The following is a 21,148-nucleotide window of genomic DNA, read 5'->3' on the forward strand; positions in this document are numbered from 1 at the left end:
ACAACATGACATGTTCACCATGCTGTGTTAGCTGGAGTAATCCTAATCCCCCACCCAGATTCAGGAAGAAGGAACATAAATCTCAACCCCTAAAGGAGAGGGTTATCAATTGTATCATAAGAAAATCATTTAGGGGGCTGGGGTGGTGGCTCAGTGGTAGAGCACTTGCCTAACATGTGTGAGACACTGGGTTTGATTATTGGCAACACATATAAATAAAATAAAAATCCATCAACAACTAAAAGAAATACTTAAAAAAACAAAAGCATTTAGGTGTGCTGTTATGATTTGTTTATGAGGTTTCCCTCAGAAGCTCCTGTTAATGAAGGAATGTTTTGAGGTGAAATGATTGGGTTATGAGAGTTGTGATCTAATCAGTCCATTCTCTCCCTGCTTCTTGACCCCTCAATGAGCAGCTTTCTTCTGCCATGCCCTTCTGTCATGATGTTCCACTTCATCTTGGTCCCAGAGCAATGGAGTCAGCCATCTGTGGACTGAGACCTCTGGGATACTTTGAGCGAAGATAAGCTTTTTCTCTGCTAAGTTGTTCTTGTTGGGTACTTTGGTCACAGTGACACAAAAGCTAAAACATGGACCATCTTTGGGACATATATTCCAAAAGGAGGGTCTTTTATTCTGATTATCTATGTTTATTAGAAATCTGAAGGAAAAGCAAGAATAAATAGGAGGCTGGAAAGTTCCTGTTGAATTCAGGTGTTTAAAAGACACTCTGTTGATCAGTCAGGTATGAGTATTGACTAATCCCCTTAACTTCTGATCTTCATCACATCATCTAGTCCTTCTAGGTTCTATCTTCTTCTTGTCCCAAAGTCAAGTGACTCTTTGGGTGTGAAAAAAAAAAAAATCATCACAGACCTCTTATCATTGTCCATCAAGAACAAATACATCTAAAGCCCAGAATTAGAGGTTCACTTTGACACAAGTTCACATTCTATATATTGTTGCCCTTTTATTTCTTTAGGGGAGATCAGGGTATGGAAAACATATTTCCTGGAGCCCAATTTATACACATCCTTCCCTATCTAAGACTTACAATGCTGTTACATAGACAGTTGAGCTATAATTGTAACATTCAGATTTCCATTTAAAATAGATTCTGTTTCCCTGGGGGGATGTCAACCAAATAGCCTACTTTCCTGGGTAGGGCATGCGCCTTCCAGCTCACAGTATTACACTTAATTGTAAAGATAAGTTTTTTTTCACAGATCTGATACACATTCCTGCATCTATTTAAAGCTTGGGGTTTCCCTTTCTAACATATTCTAGTTTCTCTTCATTTTCCTTTGGCACCTGTACTCCTCCACATTCTGAGTTGCAAGAAGGTTGTGAGCAAGTGGAGGGAGGAAGGAGGGAATCAAACTAATGTACTGATGAGCATCCAGCTGGAGTGGGCACACTGGTCAAAAACTCAGGGATACAAATAATTAATTTTGAATTAGTGAACACAGAATTTGAGCCCCCTGCTACACTGGGTGGTGGAACATGATATCAAATGGACCAGAGACTCCCTGTTTTTCATCTTTTCCTAGGTTCCCAGTGATTTAGATTGTCTTACATTATTGGTGAATGATCAGGTGAAACCAAAGTCTTTGGTCCTCGCATGGATCTGAATAGTTTGAGCATTTCTGTCCTCTCAAAATTCATACATTTAAATTATATAACACCCTGGGTAATAGTATAAGAGATAGGGCCTTTGGGATATGATTAGGTCATGACAGCAAAGTTTTCATGAATAAAATTAATACCACTATAAAAGAGGCCTGAGGGAGTTTATCTCTTTCTCCATGAGAATAACCAAAATGGCACCCTCTGTGAACCAAAAAGTGGGATTCTCGCCAGATACCCAATCTGCTAGTGCCTTGATCATAGACTTCCCTGCCTATAGACTTATGATAAAATATTTTATTACAATAGTTCTAATGAACTAATACAGTTAGCATCCATTCACATGGGATCCTAGAGCTGCTAATACCTCTTCCTATTTGTGGGTTCATGTCTTAATGAGTCTCACCAATGAATGTCTAAGGTACAGCCTCTCAAATACTGATATGCCTTGTAGAGATCAAAGATCTCTACTGAGTTATCCTACTAAACTACTTAGGGTGCATAGGTACTCATTAGGAACAGTTCCTTCACCAGTTTCCTGCATGCAAAATCAATCATGGCTTCCCACTTTCCAACCTGGATGGAAGGGAGGAAGCTGAAGCACTCAGTCACACCTTCCTCTGTGTGACATACAGCTATTTCTATTCCATCACTCCTTCTCTGTTGGATTGTAGAACTCAAGATCTCACTCCCCAGTTGGCTTTGCCCTGGGAAGTGACTCATAGGGTCCATATAGGGTGGGCTTCTACCCCTTTCTGTCCTATAGAAGAAAGGCCATAGGCTAACAGCATTTAAATAATAATGGATGTGCCCTTTTACAATGTGCGTCATTAAAAATTGAACAGAAATGAGTGAATCTGGAAAAAACATTAAGAGGGGTGCTTTCCCAAGCACGGCACCATCAGAAAAAGATGGTGGGAAGGAGAGGAAATCTTCAAGATCTCAACCAGGGATGGTGCTAGGCTTATCATCAAATGCATGTGTGCCTGCCATGGTCACTGTCACATGAACAGATTAGAGTGACTGGGAGGTATCGTGGATTAAGGACTTAATGAAAATGTAATGCTAGGGAGATGAAGGATTTCAGGAGATGGGCCTTTAAGAAAAATAGAGGACCTATAAAATCTATAACTTTGATAAAAATAAAAGATAACTGTAGTAGTATTTTAGTGTAGTTTGGGGGGTTACTATGGATGTTTTTCCAAGGTAATAGGCTCCAGTGTGTGTCTGGGAAAGTTCTTCTTCCCACAGAGGTCAAGGAGACTATGAGGGGGCTGGATGGTGCTCCGTGTGGGCTTCTAAGTGAATTCAGGTGCTTCTTTGAATCTCTATTAAGTAATTGTCAAAGAAAGTCTATAGGCCAAGTTTGTTAGAATCCTCTGGTGTTAAAAATGTAGTATTATGGGTCCCAGTCAAGTAAATTAAATCCAGATCTTTGGAAATGTAGTTTGTGAACCTGTATTTTCTAAGAGCCTTGAAGCTAGGTGTGATGATGCATACCTATAATCCCAGTGGCTGGAGAGACTGAGGCAGGAGGATTACAAGTTCAAAGTGAGCCTCAGCAACTTACTGAGACCCTATCTCTAAATAAAATATAAAAAGGGACTGGGGATGTGGCTTAGTGCTTGAATGCCCCTGGGTTCAATCCCTGGGAACCCCCCACTGCCCTTCCCCCCCAAAAAAAAATTAGAAAATTTCTTATTTCTAAAGCAAGAATTCTGTATTCAAGGTATCCTAGTGTTTGGTACAGTATCTGGCTCTATTCCCATCAATAAAGAGGCCTCCAGTGTATAGCCTCATACCTGAGAGGTTGGGTTCAGTTAACGTTTATGGAATAGATGCTTTAGGTTGCTCCTGTATAACAGTTCTGAATGAAAGGATCTACTTAAGCCAGACGGCCATCTCTTCACACACCTTTGCAACTGTTGGGATTTGGCACAGCAGGAGTGTCAGTAATGAGTAACTGGAGAGCAAGGATCTGAGTTACAAGAACAGAAACATAAGATTGGAAGGAATGAGATGAAAACTAGATCTTTACTGGGGCCCTGTAGGTCAAGTGCGTGAATACCCAGGGCTACACATGTATCTGCAGAACCTGTATAGAATTCTGTACTTGGAATTAGGTGCAGAGTGGGGAATGCTAGAGGTGTGGGGCTGTTTTGCAGTGAAGTTAAGGTAAGAACATGGGGCTGGGGCTAGGTTGTGGCTCAGTGGCAAAGCGCTTGCCTTGTACATATGAGGCACTGGGTTCCATCCTCAGTACCACATAAAAATAAACAAAGATATTGTGTCCATGTATAACTAAACCCCCCCCCCAAAAAAAAAAGAAAAAAAAAAGAAAAAACATGAGGCAGAGAGGAATTCCTGTCTACCCAGCACTCTTCTGTCAAAGCTTATCTGGTCACCCACTTTGCCCACTTTTCGAAAGTGTTCTCCCAAACCTCTTCTAACATAACTACAGCAGTTTCTAGTGTAAGGCCTACAGAAATGAAGGCAGGAAAGGGGCAGCCAATAAGGTAAAGAAAATCCCCACCGTCCTTGGATCCTGCATTAACTCATTCCACCAGCGCTGATCAGGAGGTGGAATTAAATTGAAGATCTGTTATAATCCTGAGAGTGGAATTTATAGGAGTTTTACTACAGATATACAGCTGAAAATAATCAGTCAATATTTTCCCCATACATTTGCCTCATTGTAATTGTAATCCATGTGTATTCTGAGAAATTTTAAAAGCCCTTATGAATAACCCTGATCTCACTTCAGTGTGCATTTTGGCATTTCTAAATCTGCTTGCTGGGTATACACATCCTATCTGGTTATTGTTATTGTATGTGTGGTTCCATGTTCTGTCAATTCTCCTTTATTTAACTTCAAATTCTAATCTGCTTTTATGTGTTTTTGATACATTATATAGTGAAAAGTTTCAGAGTGAGGACAAAGACCCAGAAGTACATAGAGTAGGATGCAGGATACATTCAGTTTATATGAACATGGGTTATTCTTTTACCTTCTGTAGCCTCAGTTTCCTTTTCTATAAATGACCCTACATAGTCCCACCACTGTAGATAAAGCCTGTTATATTACATAATGCCTAACATATGGTATATGCTCAAAAAATGTTTGTAATAACAAAGAATATTAGTGGCAGCATTATATTTTACCTTAAACTAAAAGCCTGCCCCTAGATAGACCGTGTAGCAGAGTATATTTTTGTTCTTAGAACTTTATTATGCACTTAATGTATTTTTAAGCATTTAGGTATTTTTGTGGATTTAATGTGTGGTTACCGTGAGGGACATTTCCCTCAAAACACCTTGAACCAACAAAGGCAGATTTATTGACTGGTATAATGAAACTGGGAAACATGGAGGTAGGGCTGTCTTCAAAATACTGGAATCTGAAACTCTATCATCTTGAAGCTCTTGCTTTCTCTTCATGTCTGATTTCTCTTCCTCATTTTCTAGAACAATTTTTCTGAGTCTGGAGACCTGGTTACTAGGAACTCTACAGTGGCTGACCAGCCTCATGAAAAGAGAGGAATAGGGCTTCCCCTCATAGCTCTATATTGGAGGAAACGCAGAGGGAGCCTCTGTCTTGGTGTGAGTTACATGACCAATCCACAATCACCAGGTGTAAACAGGAAATGGATTACCATGACTGGCTTGGCATATGGCATGGGCCCACTGCCTGATGGGGTAGAGGCCAGTTGTGATTAGTTACTTGTTATGACTGACAGAGCATAACCTGGCCATATGATTATTTCTTCAGGACATAGTTTCAAGAGTAGAATTAGCAGATCAATTTCCTTTACCTTGTAAAGGTTAGTAATAAATATCTGCATATTGCCAAATTTCTTGTTCCAAGACTTTTTTTTGCAGACTCTGCTTTGGTTTGCATAGCTTGTCTCCTAGCCCCCTGCCTATGGCATGCCCAGGAATTCAGAACACCTTAGCATGTTGTTCAAGGTTGACCCTGTCTGCCTTAATACCTTATTCTCCAGTTTCAGTATCTTACCAGACTCTTGATCCTTGATCCTGGTCCTATGGCCTAGCCCTATTCTACAGATATTCAATCCTGGCATGAAATATATATATATATATGGATATTATCATAAATATAAACTTACATATATTAGATAAAATATTATATATCATATGTTATAATGTTACATATATTTTTTCATGTCCCAACACAGGGAACAAACAGGTTGCTTTTATAAAAGCGCTTGACATTAGAACATCAGTACATCTGTGATGGCTCCTTCATCTCTTGCCCCTGGTCTTGAGGAGCAAATCAGGCTCTCTTGTAAGCCATGCAGCCTCTCAAAAGGGCTGTGATGATCTGGAGGAAGCCCCAGTCCCACAGAAGAGCAAACTTTCTTGATATTTACCCAGCGTCTGCTTAGTGATTGACTGTCATTTTCCACTCTGCCTTGTCAAAATCAATAGGAGACCTAATGAAGTGGAAATGAAATCAATATTTAATTCCCACAGGTAAGAGAAAATGCCAGAGCCTATGTTAAACTGCCATCTTCCCCCACTTTCAAAGTGTAATAAGGGCTGTGCCATCTCCCCCACATAGCTAAGACTTATAGTTATGATTTCTCCTTTAGTGAATTACTGCATTCCTACCATGTGCGGGGTGTTAATGATGTACATATTTATCTCATCCACATGGTAAATCCTGCCATGATTCATTAACCAAGATTAAATGTGGCTAAGTGCTCAGTAGTTGAAATTTGCCATCTCATTTAAGCCTCACAACTACTTTTTGAGATATATATTATTGCTTGATTCTACCAATGAGGAAACTGAAGCACAAAGAAAGGAAGAAATTTGCTTTGTTAGAATATTGCAGAGTCAGAATTTGAACCCAAGTCTGGCTAATTTCATATCTTATTTTCCCCCACATTATTCTATCACTTTATGGTTGTACATGATGATGGGATTTATTGTTGCACATTTGTATATGCATAAAATATAACAATATAATTTGGCCAATATCATTCCCAGCACTTCTCCTTTCCTTCCTTACCTCCCAACCCCTGGTCCCTTTTCTCTACTGATCTCCTTTTGATTTTCATGAGATCCCTCTCCCATCTTTTTTTTCCCTTTATCCACTCCAGCTTCCATATGAGAGAAAACATATTACCCCTAACCTTCTGAGTTTGGCTTATTTTGTTTAAGATAAAGGTCTTTCTCTAGTTCCATTAATTTCCTGCAAATCACATAATTTTATTCTCCGTTATGGCTGAGTGCAACCCCTTGCATATATATACCATATTTTTCTTTATCCATTCATGATTGATGCACACCTAGGCCAGTTCCATGGTTTGACTCTTGTGAATTGTGGTGCTATAAACATGGGTATGAATGTATCACTGTAGTATGCATATCTTGGGTTTTTAACTACTGTGCTTTATCACTTCCCATTTTATAGATAAGGAAACTAACGCTTAGAAATGACATTCCCAAGGCTACATACAGCACATACAGGTAACAAATGGATCCAAGGGCTTTAGTTGACCTTCAGAAGTTTCTTTGAAGTATGATTTGGATTTCAGTTCTCCCATTTGTCTCATTAAGGAACTATAATGCACACAGTACAATATGGGGACACAGTTATGGTGCAGGTGGTGAATCTATTAAGATTACTTTGGCTGCAGCAACAGGAAGCCATGTCTCAGATTGAGCTGGACCATAAGGAAAGGTATTTTCTCCTGTAATGTGAGGACAGTAGGCAGGATGGTCTGAGGCTGGTTGTTATTCAGCCTCTCAATGTATAAGGAGGCATCTGCAGGTTTTAGCCCTTGTTTTTCCATGTGTCCCCAAGCTAACTCTTTCATTGTCACAGGGTGTTCATGGGAGTATTTGTGTCACATCCAGAAATGATCATTCACTAAAAGACAATGCTATTTCTTATGTCTTTTTTTTTTTTTTTATGAGAAAACGATTACCAGGTAAGGGAATCTTTAGTCAGAATCCCATAGTATGAATCCTCCAAAGTAGTATTGTCTCAGGAAAGGAGACAACGATGAATGACTTAGAGAATGAATAGGCAGAACAGAGGCATCTAAATGGGGTTGAATGCCTGAAAAAAATTAGGGTTCTGTTTGGAAAAGGTAGGGGACATTTAAAGAACACTAGGAAGATAACTAAGGGCATTGCTTTCATTATAAATCTGAGAGTCAAATGTATTTCTAGGAGCTGCCTGAGATAACCACTACTGAGTGTGGGGATAACTCAGGAGTCTCAGGACAGGAAGTCAGGGTCATAGCAACAGAAAGTGCCTCCATTTACTTAGTCTCCTCAAAAACTCTTGGAAACTTCTCCATTTACTGTCTGGCAGTCTTGGGCACATTGTTAACTTCCATGTGCTCTAGTTTTCTTGCTTGTATGGTAGGATTCTGTCAGGCACTGAAGATTTGCCCCAAGAACCAACAATAAACATTGCTCTAGCCATCTAAGAGTATAGGAAAGATTTACTTAGAAATATTTTTCTCAAAGATACTATATAAGGTAGGCCAGACTCCAACCTAGTCATGTTTCAACCCAGCCCATCTTTTACTCACCAAGCCATATGCCTTGGTAAATGTATGTGTCTACCCTTGTGAGAAAGCATAATCTCACATGGACATTATCTTGTTGTCAAGCCATCAATCCTGGGGTGGGACGTACCTTTTAAAAATCTACACAAAGTATCATGTGGTATAGCAGAACCTTACTCTTCAAGAATCCCAGGTTGATGAACTGGTGCTTCTTTTCTGGAACTTCTTGGAAGACAGTGTACAAGAATGGTAGACACATGATTCTTATTCTTGTTTGTAGCCTAGGTATAGCATGTGCACAAACTTACACACACACACAGGTTCAGCACATGGGTTCTGGAATCAGAATGCAAGGACTTGTTTCCCAGAGTCTATTTCTTAGTTTGGGATTTTTAACCAAGAATTTGAAATCAGGTAACTGTATGGTAGATGATAAAGGAAGCATGGTGGGGTAATGGATAAAATGGAAAAAAGTCAATAATAGTTACTATATTCAGCAGCTTGTAATTTGTTCTATGATCCATCCAATGGGCTTTGGAGACACTTTGAATTATCTTACCAAGGAGAAAAAAATAGAAGTATTTAATCCACCGACTCCTACTTCTCATTAGATGAAGGTTAATCCTGAGGATACATGACCAGCCAATAAGATAACCACCAATAAGACCTGCCCCCCCCCCCCATAACTGGTATTTATACCCTTGTGTAATCCATTTTCCCAAGTGTATCAGGATTGGTGTTTATAACCAATGGTATATGGCAGAAGTATTGGGATACCACTACTGAAGCCATATGATAAAAGGCACTTCTATTTTGATTTTTCTATCAGATCATTAGCTAGGGGGAAGCCAACTACCATTCAGGAAGCCAAATTCAGAAGCTCATGAGGTCATATTGAAATCAGGTAGCTTTATTGTAGATGATCCCAGGAAGCATGGTGAGGTAATGGATAAAATGGAGAAAAGTCTCTGACCACAGCGACGTGACTCAGTGATCTTAGAAGTGGATCATCCAATCCTACACAGATCATTGCCCCTCTAACCAGCGCCTTAGGAATGAATTCATTCTTAGGAATGAATTCAAGACAGAACTCTTAACTTTCTGTTATTTCAACATATATCTGAGGTGGATTAACTTACAAAGATAAAAGTTTATTTTGGCTCCGATTCGGAGGTTCCAGTCTATGATCACTTGGTCTGCTGCTTTGGAGTCTGTAGCAAGGCAGCATATCATAGTAGAGAGAACAAAATAAAGCAAAGCTTTCACTACATGGCAGGGAAGCTAAAGAGAGGGAAAGGAAGATGCAGGGTCTCACTGTCCCCTTCAAGGATACTCAGTACTCAGTCCCTCAGTGACCTGAATACCTTTTGTCACATCCCACCCCTTAAATGTTTCACCACTTCCCTATAGCACCATGCCAGGTACCGAACCTTCACTTGTGGCCCTTTGGGGGACATTACAGATCCAAATTTTAGCACCATCCAAATAAATTTCTCCTAGATTTCTGATCCTCAGTGATTGTGATAATAAACACACATTAAGTTTCTAAGTTCTGGATAATTTTTACATGATAGTTGACAAATCCAGAATGGTATTTACATTCCAACATTTCTGCACTGTCTTTCATGGATCAGGCACAACTCCTGTGGCCAGGTAAAGTCCTCAGGCAGAAAGGCACAGGTGCTGGAGGGAGATAGTAGAGCACACACTGGAACTACTCATCAGAGCTGCAGGTGACCCCAGAAGAAGATACGAAGGCAGGACACAAGCATCAGAGTTGTGCAAACTAGAGCATGACAATTCACTCCTCTGAGCTTGAGTTTCTCTCCTTTTATTACCTGTTCCTTTTCTATTTCCAGACTTCACTCTCTTCATCCTTCTGCTTAGTGACTGATGGATTGCTTGAGTTTTGAAGACATCCACCTTTTTTATTTTTCATCTTTCATCGATTTTATTTTTTTGAAATACAGGACAGCAGTGGAATGCATTACAATTCTTATTATGCATATAGAGAACAATTTTTCATTTCTCTGTATATAAATTATGTTTATGCCAATTCATGCCTTTATATTTGTACTTTTTTTCATTGCATTTCTTTTTAAAAAAATATTTATTTTTAGTTTTAGGTGGACACAATATCTTCATTTTGTTTTTATGTGGTGCTGAGAATCAAACCCAGTGCCCCATGCATGCTAGGCAAGCATGCTACCACTTGAGCCACATCCCCAGCCCCTCATTACAATTCTTAATACATATATATAACACAATTTTTCATATCTCTGTTTGTATATAAAGTATGTTAACACCCAATTCAAGTCTTCATACATGTACTTTGTATAATGATGTCAATCATATTCCACCATCCTTGCTAATCCTCTGCCCCCTGCTTTTCCCTCTCACCCTTCTTCCCTATCTAGAATTCATCTAATCCTCCCATGCTCTCCCTCCCTACCCCACTGTGAGTCAGCCTCCTTTTATCAGGGAAAACATTTGGCATTTGTTTTTGGGGGGGATTGGCTAACTTCACTTAGCATTATCTTCCCCAATGCCATCCATTTACCTGCAAATGCCATGATTTTATTCTCTTTTAATGCTGAGTAAAATTCCATTGTGTATACATATATGTGCCTCATTTTTTTAATCTATTCATCCACTGAAGGACATCTAGGTTGGCTCCACAGTTTAGCTGTTGTGAATTGTGCTGCTATAAACAGTGATGTGGTTGTGTCCCTGTAGTATGCTGCTTTTAAGTCTTTTGGGTATAGTCAAATGGTGGTTCCATTCTCAGATTTTGAAGGAATCTCCATACTGCTTTCCATATTGGCTGCAGCAACTTGCAGTCTCACCAGCAATGTATGAGTGTACCTTTTCCCCACATCCTCACCAACACTTATTGTTGTTTGTCTTCATAATAGCTGCCCTTCTGAGTGGAGTGAGATGATATCTTAGATTGTTAGAGATGATCATTTTTTTTCATACATTTCTTGAATTATTGTATATCCTCTTCTGAGAAGTGTCTGTTCAGGTCTCTGGCCCATTTGTTGATTGGATTATTTGGTTTTTTGTTGCTTAGCTTTTTGAGTTCTTTATATACCCTAGAGATTAGTGCTCTGATGTGTGAAGAGTAAAGATTTGCTCCCAGGATAGAGGCTCTCTGTTCACCTCACAGATTGTTTCTTTTGCTGAGAAAAAACTTTTTAGTTTGATTCCATCCCATTTATTGATTCTTGGTTTTATTTTGCTGTAGGAGTATTATTAAAGAAGTTGGGGCCTAATCCACATGATGAAGAATAGGGCCTACTTTTTCTTCTATTAGACGCAGAGACTCTGGTTTAATTCCTAGTTTAAAGTTTTTTGTATGGTGAGAGAGAGGGGTTTAATTTCATTTTGTTGCATATGTATTTCCAATGTTCCCATCACCATTTGTTGAAGAGGCTATCTTTTCTCCAGTGCATGTTTTTGCCACCTTTGTCTAATATAAGATAATTGTAATTTTGTGCATTAGTCTCTGTGTCCTCTACTCTGTACCATTGATCTACCAGCCTATTTTGGTGCCAATACCATGCTGTTTTTGTTACTGTTGCTCTGTGGTATAGTTTAAGGTCTGGTATAGTGATGCCACCTGCTTCACTCTTCCTGCTAAGGATTGCTTTAGCTATTCTGGGTCTCTTATTTTTCCAGATGAATTTCATGATTGCTTTTTCTATTTCTATGAGGAATGCCATTGGGATTTTGTTCAGAATTGCATTAGATCTGTATAGTGTTTTGGTACTATGGTAATTTTTATAATATTAATTTTGCCTATCCAAGAGCAAGGTAGATCTTTCCATCTTTTAAGGTCTTCTTTGATTTCTCTCTTTAGGGTTCTATAGTTTTCATTGTATAGATCTTTCACCTCTTTCATTAACTTGATTCCCAAGTATCTTTTTATTTATTTTTTTAGGTTATTGTGAATGCGGTAGTTTTCGTCATTTCCTTCTCAGAGGATTTGTCACTGATACAGAAATGCCTTTGATTTATGGGTGCTGATTTTATATCCTGCTACTTTGCTGAATTCATTTACGAGTTCTAGAAGTTTTCTGGTGGATCTCTTTAGGTCTTCTAGGTAGAGAATCCTATCGTCAGCAAATAGTGCTAATTTAAGTTCTTCTTTTACTATACATATCCCTTTAATTTCTTTGTCTAATTGCTCTGGCCAGTGTTTCAAGAATTATATTGAATAGAAGTGGTGAAAGAGGGCATCCCTATCTTGTTCCACTTTTTAGAGGGAATGCCTTCAGTTTTTCTCCATTTAGAATGATGTTAGCTTGAGGCTTAGCGTAGATAGCCTTTATGGTGTTGAGATATGTTCTTGTTATCCCTAATTTTTCTAGTGTTTTGAACATAAAAGGGGATGCAGTGGGTGCTGTATTTTGTCAAATGCTTTTTCTGCATCTATTGAGATGATCCTATGATTTTTATCTTTAAGTCTATTGATGTGATGAATTACATTTATTGATTTCCATATGTTGAACCAACCTGGCATCCCTGGGATAAATTCCACTTGATCATGGTGCACAATCTTTTTGATATGTTTTTGTATTTGATTTGACAGAATTTTATTGAGAATTTTTGCATCTATGTTCATTAGAGATATTGGTCTGAAGTTTTCTTTCTTTTGATGTGTCTTTGTCTGGTTTTGGAATGATATTGGCCTCATAGAATGAGTTTGGAAGTGTTCCCTCTTTTTCTATTTCCTGAAATAAATTGAAGAGTATTGATATTAGTTCTTATTTAAAGGTCTTGTAGAACTCGCTGTGTATCCATCTGGTCCTGGGCTTTTCTTGGTTGGGAATCTTTTGATGGCTTCTTCTATTTCCTCTCTTGATATTGGTCTGTTTAAGTTGTGTATGTCTTCCTGACTCAATCTGGACAGATCATAGGACTTAAGAAATTTGTTAATGCCTTCAGTGTCTTCTATATTATTGGAGTATAAGATTTCAAAATAATTTCTAATTATCCTCTGAATTTCTGTAGTGTCTGTTGTGATATTGCCTTTTTCATCACACCAGTTCTCTCTCTCCTTCTCTTCATTAGCGTGGTTAAGGGTCTGTCAATTTTATTTATGTTTTTAAAGAGCAAACTTTTAGTTTTGTCAGTTTTTTCAATTGTTTCTTTTGTTTCGATTTCATTGATTTCAGCTCTAATTTTAATTATTTCTTGCCTTCTACTGCTTTTGCTGCTGGTTTGTTCTTCTTTTTCTAGGGCTTTTAGATGTAGTGTGAGGCCATTTATTTGTTGACTTTGTCTTCTTTTACAGAATGAACTCCATGCAATGAATTTTCCTCTTAGTACAGCTTTCGTAGTGTCCCAGAGATTTCGATATGTTGTGTCTATGTTCTCGTTTACCTCTAGGAATTTTTTAATCTCCTTGATGTATTCTATAACCCATTGTTCATTCAGTAGCATATTGTTCAGTCTCCATGTGATGCAGATATTTTTATTTTTTATTTTTTCATCTATTTCCAATTTTATTCCATTATGATCTGATAAAATGCATTGGTAGTATCTCTAAGAGTTGCTTTGTGGCATAGTATATGGTCTGTTTTACAGAAGGATACATGTGCTGGTGAGAAGAAAGTGTATCTGCTTGATGCAGGTTGAAATATTGTATATGTGTCAGTTAAGTCTAAGTTAACTGATTGTGCTATTGAGCTCTATAGTTTCTTCAACTTTTCTTGAAAGATCTATCCAGTGGTGAGAGAGGTGTGTTAAAATCACCCAAGATTATAGTGTTGTGGTCAATTTGACTCTTGAACTTGAGAAGAGTTTGTTTGATGAACATAGGTGCACCATTGTTTGGGGCATATATATTTATAATTGTTATGTCTTTTTGGTGTATGGTTCCCTTGAGCAATATGTGATGCTCATCTTTATCCCTTTTGATTAACTTTGGCTTGAAGTGTACTTTATTTGATATGAGTACGGAAACCCCTGCTTGCTTCTGCAGTCCATGTGAGTTGTATGGTTTTTCACAACATTCACCTTCAGTCTGTGCATATCTTTTCCTATCAGGTAAGTCTCCTGTAGGCAGCATAGTGTTTCATCTTTTTTAAATCCAATCTGCTAGTCTATGTCTTTTGATTGGTGAGTTTAAGCCATTTACATTTAGGGTTACTATTGAGATATGGTTTGTATTTCCAGTCATATTTGTTTATTTTTATTATTTAACTTGACTTGGTTTTCCTCTTTGAGTTTTTCTTTTAGTTGTCTACTTCCTCTGCTGCTTTTCATTGTTGTTTTTCATTTCCTTCATGAAATATTTTTCCAAGGATGTTGTGTTTTGTGGTTTTCTAGCTATAAATTCTTTTAACACTAGTTTATCATGGGAGGTTTTTATTTCATCTTCAAATCTAAAGCTTAATTTTTCTAGATACAAGATTCTCAGATGGCACCCATTATCTTTCATAGCTTGATATACATTGTTCCAGAATCTTCTAGCTTTCAGGGTCTGTGTTGAAAAATCTGCCATTATCCTAATTGGTTTTCCCTTATATGTAATCTGATTGCTTTCTCTGGTGGCTTTTAAAATCCTCTCCTTATTCTGTATGTTGGGCATTTTCTTTATAATGTGTCTTGGTGTGGATCTATTGTTATTTTGAATATTCGGTGTCCTGTAGGCTTCTTGAATTTGGATTTCTGTTTCATTCTTCATGTCTGGAAAGTTTTCTGCTATGTTCTTTTCAAAATGATATATTTGATCTTCATTGTCTGATGTTCTATCTTCTAAGTGATCTACTCTGTTGGTGATGCTCTCATTTGAGTTTAAATTTGGTTTATTATTTCTTTCATTTCAAGAATTTCTTGAATTTTTTTTTTGTTTGTTTGTTTGAAGAACCTCTACTCTCTCCCTGTTGAGGTGATCTTTTGCTTCTTGGATTTGTTTATGTATCTCATTGTGGAAGTGATCTTTCACAGCCTGTATTTGTTCCTTTATGTCTTCTTAGAAATTAGAACATTTTAACCATGTATATCCTGAAATCTTTGTAATTTTTTCTGCTATTGCTCTCAATTCTCCTAATGATGTGTTGTCTTGATTTGTTTGTGGTAGTTTCTTCCCTTGTCTTTTCATGTTGCTTGCATTTCTTTCTTTCCAGCTCTGTGGGACTGGTGTGTTTTTGTTTTTACCCTATAGATTTGTTGTGCTCTTATAGGGTTCCACGATTCCTCCTTTGTGGGTAAGGACAATGTTAACAGATCCCAATATCAACCATCCATCACCTATGAGCAAATTATTGTTATTAAGACATTTATAGTTTAGTCTGAATGTCCAGAAATGTTGGATTCAATTATTATTTAAAATATAGTCACTAGTTTCTTGGGGACCGTGAACTGGTGGTCGGGTGTAGGACCATATGCTAAGGGGCAAAGATGTGAGGGTATGGGATTAATATAATTTAGGAAATTTGAAGAAGAACTCTAATGAGTGTTAGTAGCAGGGGAATAGACAGGAAGTAATTTAGGGTAGACAAAATTGTGGGAGGACAGTAGAGTACATAAAAACAAACACAAAAATGTATTTATAAAATCACAGGATGTAAAAATAGTAAAATTTGGAGGATGTTAGAAGAAAGAAGGAAAAAAAGGGAAGAAAGAAAATGGGAGAAAAAGGGGGCCTTATGCAAGTCCTCTACATAATATTATTCAGGTGACTCAGTTCTCCAAGTTCTATTTCATGCAAAGTTCTTGGTTTCACATATGTTGGGGTTGTGAGGGCCAGAGGATCGAAGGGTAGTCGAGAAAGAAGAGGAGAAAAAATATTTATATATTCTCTTAGAATTTCGTTTCTTTATATATTCTCTTAGAATTTCGTTTCTTTCCTGATTCTCTTCTCTTCCAGTAGGTGGGGTTGTCTATTTTAAGCTGGAGTCTCTGCCCTCAGTGTGATGTAGGTAACCTGGGTGAGAAGAATTGAGCCTCGGTATCATCTCCCTCTCCTGCTTGGAGCTTCCGGGATCCTGGTCTCTGTTTTGTTTCAGGCTTTAGACCCCTCCCTTTTCTTGCTTATTAGGTACCAACTGCGGGACCTCTCGCCCTCAGGCTTGCAGCAGGTGGGTGGCACCCTGATCCCCCACTGCACTCCTGTTCAACTGAGAGCTCTTTTTGTGTTGGGTAGTCACTGTGCTGGGTTATCACAGCTTTGAGGAGTTGGCGGAGTTGGAATCCAGGTATCTGTTCAGAGATCTGTGCTGATAGCCACTCCCACAAAAAAATGTCTAGAAAGATTTTCCAAGATGGAGTCGGTCTCCTTTCATGGCTGGGGTGTTTAGTGTGGTGGGGGGAGCTGGTATGGCCTTGTGCTGTGGCTAGATAACAGCCGAGTGGCCTGCGTGGGAGTGGATTGCAGCCTGGAGTTCTGCAGAGATGCTGATTAGGTGATTCTGCTACTCCGCTTGAGTGCTGTGTGTGCGCCAGAACTGCAGGCTTTGGGTCCTGAGTCTTACTGGATCACAGAGGCTCTGATTTCCTTGCGGGTGGTGGCAGCACAGGTGGTTTCTGCGAAAATCCACTGTATAAGGATCCTCTCGCACACTCTGAGATGTTGTATTCCATCTAGGTGAGACCTTGTGGAGAAGCTACCTGACTGTTTTCTTGGTTTCATACCAAGAGCAGCCAGAAACAGTACCTCCTCTATCCCACCATCTTGGATCTGAACTGATATCCACCTTCTTGACTCAGACAAGGGTGGGCTGGTCATTCTCTAGATCCTTAGACTGATGTGGTCTTCATTCTTAGTAGAAAGCACTGCAAAGCCGTATCAATTATAGGTTTCTCAAAATAGGTATCTCTCTTTACAGAATCTATCTGTTGAGTTCATTGACAGTGCACAGGTAAATTTATAGATTTTTCTGGGAATTTGAGAGTAACGACACTAGAAGAGAGACTGACTTAGGAAGTGACAGACCCAAAAAGGTATACAAAACTTCTGAATTAAAATCTTATTTCCTTGTCCCTTATTTTATTCAACTTTCCATCACTGTTCCCAAAAGATTCAACAAGAAGAATTTTATGGAAGGAAAAGTTTACTTAGAGCTCACAGTTTCCGAGCTCTCAGTCCATAGATGGCCGACTCTCTTGCTCTAGGCCTGAAATGAGTCAAGACATCATGGCAGAAGGGCATGTGGGAGAAAAGCAGCTCAGAACATGGCAACAGGAAGCAGAGGTCTGCTCACCAGGGACAAAATATAAACCTCAAAGGCACACACCTAATGACCCACCTCCTCCCACCACATCTCCACCTGCCTACAGTTACCACCCAGTTATCCCATTCATATGGAGTAATGCACTGATTTGTTTAAGAGTCTCATAACTCAAATTGTTTGACCTCTGAACATTCTTATGAGCTTTTGTGGGACAAAACTATATCTAAACCACAACATCCTTCCTTTTTGTCTCTTTTCTACCTTTTATTCCTTCTATCCCACCTCATTCCCAGTTTTGGGAAAACTGCAGTTAGATTCATGTTTCCTTTTTATATCAATTTTCTCTTATTCCTGATGCCAGTGGATAACTAAATCCAGTTATTTGGGACCTCAGATGGGCCTGGGCCCCTGTAAGGTCACTGCCCTTAGGCTAGGAGTGGCCATATACACCAGGCTGGGGAAACCATATCAGCAAGTACTCTTTTCCTTTCACAAGGCTGAGAAACCTGAAGGTTTCATTTAATCAGTGCTCATGCTTAACAAAAGCATATAGACATCCTGGCAGTTTTTAAACACCAGTAAAATCGTGTTAAAATCAGGAAGTACTACATTGTGCATCCTGGTTGTTAGATTCTGGGCTGATATTGCACCACCAGGTACCACAGCAACCAAAAAACAATGTGTGATTAAAAAAAAACAAATGCGTTGAAACACAGCTTACTTTGTTTTTGATGATTCAGAAGGCATATTGGCTGTTTGGGGCACATCCCTTATTGTGGATTTTGTGGGTTTTTTTTTTTTTTAATTGTTGTTCTTTCTGTAACAAAATCAAGTGAGTAAATATGAGATGACCCTCCGTTACTGAGCAGGTTATCAGAACAGGGGTTTGGCAGAGAGGATGTGATTTTATGCTTGACTGCAACTAGAAAAAGCAAAAACACATTTTTACTGCAGTGTGCTTTTCTGTTTTTGAGAAGGACTCTGAGCAGCAGCTTCTATCCTCAAATTAACTGTCCCTTTAACAAATCATGTAAAATTTTGTTCCTCTTCATGGACCTCTAAAATTAACTTTTTCAGGTGGTTGATTCTTAAAGATGAGATCTGGGATTCTAAACACCCAGAGGCCCCAGACCATGTCTGTGGAAGTGGTTTATTGTACCTAGATCAGCAGAGGACTGGGATGGGTAGATCATTCTACTTTCTAGAATCCTGCATGATGACATTTATTCCCCAGTGTTTGGAAGGGCTTTCTTCAAGTTTTTGAGAAGTGTCTGTAAAACACTGTGCAAAATTCCAAGTGAAAAGAAAATTGACATTTTTGCCTTTGAATCAGGAAGTTCCTCTCAATGTCTTGCTGAAATTGGCCTGTTTCAATGCTTCATCAATTGCATAAAACTCTGTAAAAGCAGACCAGTGGAGTGCAAAAAGGGAGGAGGGGTGTTAAATGCTTTAAACACTAGGGTTCTTTCAGCTTTAAAAGTTCATTAGAATTGTAAATGACATTGACACTGAATTGAATTTCAAAGGTGGCTTGTCTCACTGAGACATTAAAGTATCTTGGTATCTCTGTGGCACACTAAGAAATACTTTGTACTTTCCTTCTTTACTTTTATCTGAATAACAAGGAAAACAACCCATTTAGAAAGCATCCTTATTTCTGTTGTCATACTTGTTTTTCTTGGTAACTTTCAAAAATAGTGTTTCTTATTATAATCTGCTTTTTAAAAATACAGAAGTATCTTTAATCAAAAGGCAAAGTCATGCTGATAAGAATGTGGGAAACTGGAACCCACATGCACTGTTGGTGGGAATGTTAACAAGACCAGCTGTGGTAGAAAACAGTTTGGCATTTTCTCAAAAGGTTAAACATGGCATTGCCAGATGACCCAGCATCTCTATCCCTAGGTATCTGCCCAAGAGAATGGAAACCATATGTCCATGCAAAACATGTGCATGAATGTGCAGACCACTATTATTTATTAATTGCCACAAACAGAAATAAATAACCCAAATGTCCATCAACTGGTGAGTCGGAAGATGATCAAAATGTGATACAGTTATGCAAAGAAACATCATTTGAAAATAGTAAATGAATGAAGCAATGAGGTGTAATAGATTTGAAACCTGAAAACATACTAAGTGATCCCAGCCACTTGGGAGGCTGAGGCAGGAGGATCGCAAGTTCGAGGTCAGCTTCAGCAATTTAGCAAGACCCTGTCTCAAAATCAAAAAAAAAAAGGGAGGGGGGGCTGGGAATGTGGTTCAGTGGTAAAGTATTACTTGGTTCAATCTCTAGTACCAAAGGAAAAAAGAAAAGAAAAAAGAATACATGCTAAGTGAAAGTAGCTAGATGCACAAAAAATGCTACGATAGAATGCCATTCATAAGAAATGAATAGAATCAGCAAATCCACACAATGTCAAAGAGTGGTTGCCCAGATGAAATCCAAAGAAGAGTGCACACAATTTGTGTGCAGTTTTCTCTGGAATGATGAGATGTTCTAGAATTAGAGAGTGATGGTGCTGCACAGTTTTTCGAAGATAGCATATAAAAAAAATCTTGGGTAGTCCCATCTCTGCATTTGTGCTTCATCCACACCAGCATCCTATTTTTCTCTTGGCTAATGTCAGTCTCCAGGGTGCCCCTGTCTGCTTCAGTGGCCTGCCTTCAATCAAAACTCTCTTCCTTATTGCTACCTACCAAGCCATAGGAATTTACTGGTGCACCCATAACAGAGACCCACAGATTGGGGGGCCTTAGAACAATAGAAATGTATTCTCTCACAGTTCTGGAGACTGGAAGTCCTAAATCAAGTTGTCAGTACCGCCATGTTCCCTCTAGATTCTGTTTTAGCTTCTGGTGGTGGCCGGAAGTCCTTGGGCAGGGGGTGGGGGGTTCTTTCCTGTTTGCTTAGGTAAGCCAAGGAACGAATGAGCAAACCATAAGTAGGTGCAGTGAGTATTCTCTGAACCAGCTCTCTCAGGGAGTCAGTTTTACATAAGGGTCAGAGCAGAGAGGTTAATATGAAACTCTCCTTTTAATTCCCACTACTTACTGTGTGACCTTTGACAAGGCACTCGACTCCTTTGAGTCTCTATTATACTGTCTATCAAACAAGGCTGATCCTAGGATCTGTTGGCTCAATAAATTAGGAGAAGATGGAATAAAAACAAAGGAAAGATAATTCAGGAATTTATAAAAAAAAAAAAAAATGTAACTTGGGGCTGGCAAAGAAGATTCCCAAAGGACCAATCCTGACTCACTGATGTCTCACAGCTGCTCTGAAAACCTGCAGGACAGCATTATTCGAAGGCCACTTTGTGTATGCTTTCATTTTCCTGCCACACATTCAGCTAATTGCTTTGGCACCAGTGTGTCACTAGGCTGCAGGCCTGGTAACCTATCCATTACATGAAAACAGTCCAAATCCTTGAAGTAAAAGGACAGCAGTTCAGGAATTAGGGAAGATCCAGGCTTTTGATTTCATAATGGAAAATTTAGCAAGAGACAGTGAAGGAAGAATTAGCTAGAATGTAAGAAGAGATAATAATTCTATGGGTATACTTTTAGGAAGCAATAAATCAACCCAGAAACCTGTAGTCATGGCGAGCTCTTGCCCAAGGGACAGAAGACAAATAAAGGTCTGGGGCGGCACTGCACTTGAGTTAGCTTTAAATGAGAGGCATAGATTCATCCCCAGGCTTATGCTGACCTAGTAAAAACAGAGTCTGAGTATACTGTTTGGGCAAAGAAAGATTTCTCTGAAGTTAGAGCCTTTTTTGCAATTAAAAG

General features: G+C 38.8%; 1 protein-coding gene across 2 annotated transcripts in view; it reads left to right on the top strand.

Moving 5' to 3' along the window:
- GRM7 (glutamate metabotropic receptor 7) overlaps positions 1 to 21,148 on the top strand; it is a gene marked incomplete at its 3' end in the record, with an annotated part of 844,437 nt that overhangs the window by 664,835 nt on the left and 158,454 nt on the right. The gene's annotated exons all lie outside the window — the stretch shown is intronic.

This window comes from Spermophilus citellus (assembly GCF_964194105.1).
Source record: "Spermophilus citellus genome assembly, chromosome: 19".
In the NCBI taxonomy this organism is placed as follows: Eukaryota; Metazoa; Chordata; class Mammalia; order Rodentia; family Sciuridae; genus Spermophilus; species Spermophilus citellus.